Here is a 6,014-nt window from a genome sequence, read left to right on the forward strand (position 1 = left end):
GTAGTAATTTAGTGTGCCATGCATGTTGTAGAGCTATCTTTTGTCTCCCATCATTTATTTCTCACCGACCTGCTATCTGCTACCTTTACACTATACTAATTGTGCACACACTTCACCCATACTCACACTATTGTCTTTTTATGCATGGGTATTTCAGACTCTGACGCAGTGTTGATGAATGCAGAAAAGAAAAGACAGAAGTCGCTCCAGTGTAATTCAAAGATAAGCACTAAGCGTTTCAGCGCTCTAATGGGTGTAGTGTCAGCAGTTGGAGACAGTAAATGTAGCTCTGCAGTTGATGATCTCAATTGCCACACACAACCATCCCAGGTGCTTGCTTTAACTTTGCGCTGACAAATGTGGTTGCATGTTGCATATGGTGTCTAGCTTGTATTGCTTCCAATTTGGTTAAATTGCATCTGCTTACTTTACACATTATACCTTTGATAATGACATGCCTTCATGTTTTTGATACATACTACATATGTCTATTAACCATGTTCGTACATCAAACTAATGCTCTTTTGTATCCCTCGTCAATCACTTATCATGAGACAGTCACCCGAGTGGGTTACTGTGAGATGCCCTACTCATTTAAAGAGTGCAGTGTCATCCTCCCCACATGATTCTCAAGAAACGGCAAGGCTAAATGAAGATAGTCAACGTAGCTCTCTAGTTGATCACCGCAATTCCCCCACACCACCATCGCAGGTGCTTGCTCTTACTTGGCAGTGTGATATGTGGTTGCATGTTGCATATGGTGTCTACCTTGTAATGCTTCTAATTAGGGTAAATTGCATCTGCTTAGTTAACACATTATACCTGTGAATATGACATGCCTTCCTGTTTTTGGTACATACTACGTCTTTCTATTAACCATGTTCTTACATCAAACTACTTTTCTTGTGTATCCCTCATCAATGCTCCTAATTTGTTAAATTGCATCTCCTTAGCTTACACATTATACATGTGAATATGACACGCCTTCCTGTTTTTGGTACATACTACATCTGCCTATCACACCATGTTCTTACATCAAACTACTGTTCTTGTGTATCCTGCATCTATCGCTTATGATGAGACAGTCATGCGCGTGGGTTAATATGAGATGCAATACTCTTATAAAGAATGCAATTTCATCCTATCCACATGATTCTCAAGAAACAGCAATCCTAAATGAAGATATTGAACGTAGCTCTGTACCTGAAGACCGCACTTCCCCTACACCACCATCATAGGTGCTTGCTCTAACTTTGCAGTGTGATATGTGGTTGCATGTTGCATACGAAGTCTAGCTTGTAATGCTTCTAATTAGGGTAAATTGCATCTGCTTAGTTTACACACTATACCTGTGAATATGACATGCCTTCCTATTTTTGGTACACACTACATCTATGTGTTAACCTTGTTCTTACATGAAACTACCTCTCTTTTGTATCCTGCATCAATCACCTACGATGAGTCACCATTACTCATTGCATATTGCATATTATTTCTAGCCTGTTGCCATGTATTGCTTCTAATTTGGTCAAATACATTTGTTAGGGCACCCTTTTAATTTGGTAGAGTGATATTGGTTTCATCTTTCATATGGTTTCTAGCTTACATCGATTCTAATAAGTTCAAGCACCTTGTGCTTAGTTTACACTTTATACATCATACATGTCAATATGCCACGCCGTCCTGTTTTTCATACATATTCCATCCTCCTATCATGCGGCTGCCCTACTTGAAAGTAGTGTTCGTCAGTATCATGCATCAATGAGTTCTGAAGAGCAAATTTTATTCCTTTTTCTTGTGGGTTTGACTTGACAAGGCAAAATCAAGAAAGAGGAAGGAAAAGAGTAAGGAAGGCAATGATGGTGGTCCTCTGCAGCAATGTAAACGGAGCATCTATACCGATTCTCCTTGTACTGATAGTGCATTACAAGGTCCAAGTCTCCGCTCCCCTACTCCACCATCCAAGGTGCTTGCTCTAACTTGGCAGTGTGATATCTGGTTGCATGTTGCCTATGGTGTCTAGCTTGTATTGCTCCTAGTTAGTGTAAACTGCATCTGCTTAGCTTACACATGATACATGTGAATATGACACGCTTTCCTATTTTTGGTACATACTATATCTGTCTATCACACCATGTTCTTACATGAAACTACTCTTCTTGTGTATCCTACATCAGTCACTTATGATGGGACACCTTTAAGTTGGCAGTGTGATATTGGTCCGCGTCTTGAATATGATTTCTAGCATGTATTGCTTCTAGTTTGATGAACACCACCTATGACGAGACAGTTTTAACTTGGCAGAGTGATATTGATTGCACCTTCCATATGGTGTCTTACAGTGTTTCTAATTTGTTGAAGTGCCTTCTGCTTAGTTACCACATCATAGGTGTGAATATGTCAAGCCGTCCATTTTTTCATACATATTCCATCCTCGTATCATGACTTTGCCTTTCATCAGAGTAGTGTTCGTCAGTATCATGCATGAATGAGTTCTGAAGAGCGAATGATATTCCTTTTTCTTGTCGGTATGACCTCACAATGTAAAATCAATAAAGCTGAAGGAAATTGGCAAGGCATTGGATGATGGTGGTCCTTCCAAGCAACTGAAATGGAGGTTCTCTACAGATTCTACTCCACCATCCTCCCAACAAGATTCGCAAGACAACGCAAGGCTAGACAGTCAACGTAGCTATGTAGATGATGAGCACATCTCCCCTACTCCACCATCACAGGTGCTTGCTCTAACATGGCACTAGTATATGTCGTTGCATGTTGCGTATGATGTCTAGCTTGTATTGCTTCTAACTTTGTTGAATTGCATCTGCTTACTTTACACATAATGCCTGTGAATATGCCATGTGTTCCTGTTTCCACATCAGACTACTATTCTTGCATATCCCGCATCAGTCACTTATGATAAGGCACCTTTAAGTCGCCACTGTGATATTGGTTGTGTCTTGCTATGATTTCTAGCATGTACTGCTTCTAATTTGTTGAAATGCCATACAGTTTGAACTTGGCAGAATGATATTGGTTGCATCTTTCATATGGTGTCTAGCTTGAAGTGCTTCTAATTTGTTGAAATGCCTTCTTCTTAGTTACCACATCATAGGTGTGAATATGTCACACCTGTCAGGACCCCGATTCTATGCCACACCGATCTAGCATGTAACACCTCATATCACTTTGTGGCCTCACGCACGGTATTCCCACGGGTGTCACCTTACCATGCCCGGGACCGTTTGTGCCTTTTGGCACACGTATATGATAGTGTCGCTAGCATCCATATGACAAGAACTCGGGCTGACATGGCTAGTCGTGAACCCGAAGTGGCACTAACTTACAGGGACATGCATACATGACCCAGCATCGAATGTGTCGGTCATCAGCGAGTGAATCCAGGCTGTAGCAACTGGGCTAGCAGGACTCCAGTAAACCGGGCTGTAGCAGGCTAACAGGACTCTGGTACACACCGCGTGACATTTCCCTGAAGGGACAGACACAGGAACGAAGAAGGACACATGCCGGCTAGCCTAAGTGTCCCGGAGCAGTAGCAAGCTACCAAAGCTCAGTGGAAGCACTAGGAGACATTTCTCGGTAAGAGAGGCTACTAAGGATAAACAACTAGATAGTCAGATCCCACACATAGCAAGACACATTACACGTACGCATAACATGCAAGTATGTGTTGTACAACATGGCATCATAGCATAACTCAACAACTCATATAGATAAAGGCTCAGAAGAGCCATCATAGCATTTGTTACAAACAGGGGTCACATGACCCAACATTCAGAGCAAACAAGCAACAAGCGGAAGCATTACATGTCTGAGTACAGACATCTACAAATGAAAAAGGCTGAAGAGCCTGACTATCTACAGCATCCGATCAAGATTGTAGCTGAGGTACAAGCTACTTGTCGAAGTCCACGAGAACACTAGTAAGACCGAAGTCTCCGCTGCAAAAACATAAATAAAGCAACATGAGTACAAAGGTACTCAGCAAGTCTTACATCAGATCCTATCATACATGCATTTGTATCAAGAGGGTAATGTGGGGTTCAGTTGTAGCAAGCCAGCTTTGACTCAGTGGCTATCCTGGTCTACGGCTACGAGAAACTTCTTTGAGGTGATATGGCGCACACGAGTCCACTAATCACCACACAATACACTACTATGGATTCATCCCCGTCTCCCTACGAGAAGGCCATCCATAGAACTCACACTTGTCTTGAGCATTTTAAAGTATTCACTTAAAGTTGTCTATGTACCACGTAAGCATCCAAGAAGTCCATAACCGCGGACCCGGCTATTCGAATAGATCATGTTAACCCTGCAGGGGTGTACTTCTTCACACACGCTCTCGCCACTTACCACCATGTACACGTCGTCTATCTCGGCAACCTTCAAGTGGAAGCCTGGCAAGGGAGTCGGCCACGACCTGACTAACCACACAATACTCTAGCCCAGGTTTATCGCCTATTCGGGTTCCATCCGCAAGGAGATCCGGCCGGGGTGTCACTCACGGCCCCAAACAATGTGTGCAGGGTTCCCGAGCCCACCATCCGGGTGCCACTCGGTACACCGGGCCACGTGTGCCTAGTCTGTCCCAAGCCCACTGAGGGAGTCCTGGATTAGGGGGTGTCCGGATGGCCGGACTAAGACCTTTGGCCGGACTCCCGAACTATGAAGATACAAGATTGAAGACTCCGTCCCGTGTCCGGATGGGACTTTCCTTGGCGTGGAAGGCAAGCTTGGCGATATGATATGAAGATCTCCTCCCATTGTAACCGACTCTGTGTAACCCTAGCCCTCTCCGGTGCCTATATAAACCGGAGAGTTTTAGTCCGTAGGACGAACAACAATCATACCATAGGCTAGATTCTAGGGTTTAGCCACTCCGATCTCGTGGTAGATATAATCTTGTACTACCCATATCATCAATATTAATCAAGCAGGAGTAGGGTTTTACCTCCATCTAGAGGGCCCAAACCTGGGTAAAAACATCGTGTCCCTTGTCTCCTGTTACCATCTGCCTAGACGCACAGTTCGGGACCCCCTACCCGAGATCCGCCGGTTTTGACACCGACATTGGTGCTTTCATTGAGAGTTCCTCTGTGTCGTCGCCTTTTAGGCCCGATGGCTTCTTCACTCGTCAATCGCGATGTGGTTCGGGATGAGACTTTTCTCCCCGGACACATATTCGGTGGCTTCGCACTGCGGGCCGACTCGTTCGGCCATCTGGAGCAGATCGAAAGCTACGCCCCTGGCCATCAGGTCAGGTTTGGAAGCTTAAAATACACGGCCAACATCCGCGGGGACTTGATCTTCGACGGATTCGAGCCACAACCGGGCGCGCCGCACTGTCATGATGGGCACGATTTAGCTGTGTCCTCAGACAACGCCCAGAGCATCGCTCAGGTGTCCGCTCCGACCATTAGCTCGGAGCCCACTACGCCAGTCGGGGACGGACGGTTAGACGCCGCCCCGGAAACTGTAATCTCTACGGCGATAGAGCCGGATACCAACCTAGTCCCTCGCAAGGCCCATGACTCCAAGGTGCCGGACTCCGATCCGGACTCCGTTAATCCCGCACCTCCCCCGATTAAGCCCGATTGGGCTCTGGTCATGGAGTTCACCGCTGCGGATGTCTTTCAGCACTCACCTTTCGGCAACATCCTAAATTCGTTAAAGTCTCTCTCTTTGTCAGGAGAGCCCTGGCCGGACTACGGCCAACACGGTTGGGATGCGGACGACGAAGAAATTTGTAGCTCACCCACTACCCACTTTGTAGCCACTGTCGATGATTTAACCGACATGCTCGACTTCGACTCCGAAGACATCGACGGCATGGACGTCGATGAAGGAGACGATCAAGAACCAGTGCCTATAGGGAACTGGAAAGCCACCTCGTCATATGACATATACATGGTGGACACCCCTAAAGCGGGGGATGGCGAGGAGAAAACGGAGGATGACCCCTCCAAGAAGCAACCCAAGCGCCGACGTCA

Source organism: Triticum aestivum, chromosome 4B (assembly GCF_018294505.1).
Source record: "Triticum aestivum cultivar Chinese Spring chromosome 4B, IWGSC CS RefSeq v2.1, whole genome shotgun sequence".
In the NCBI taxonomy this organism is placed as follows: Eukaryota; Viridiplantae; Streptophyta; class Magnoliopsida; order Poales; family Poaceae; genus Triticum; species Triticum aestivum.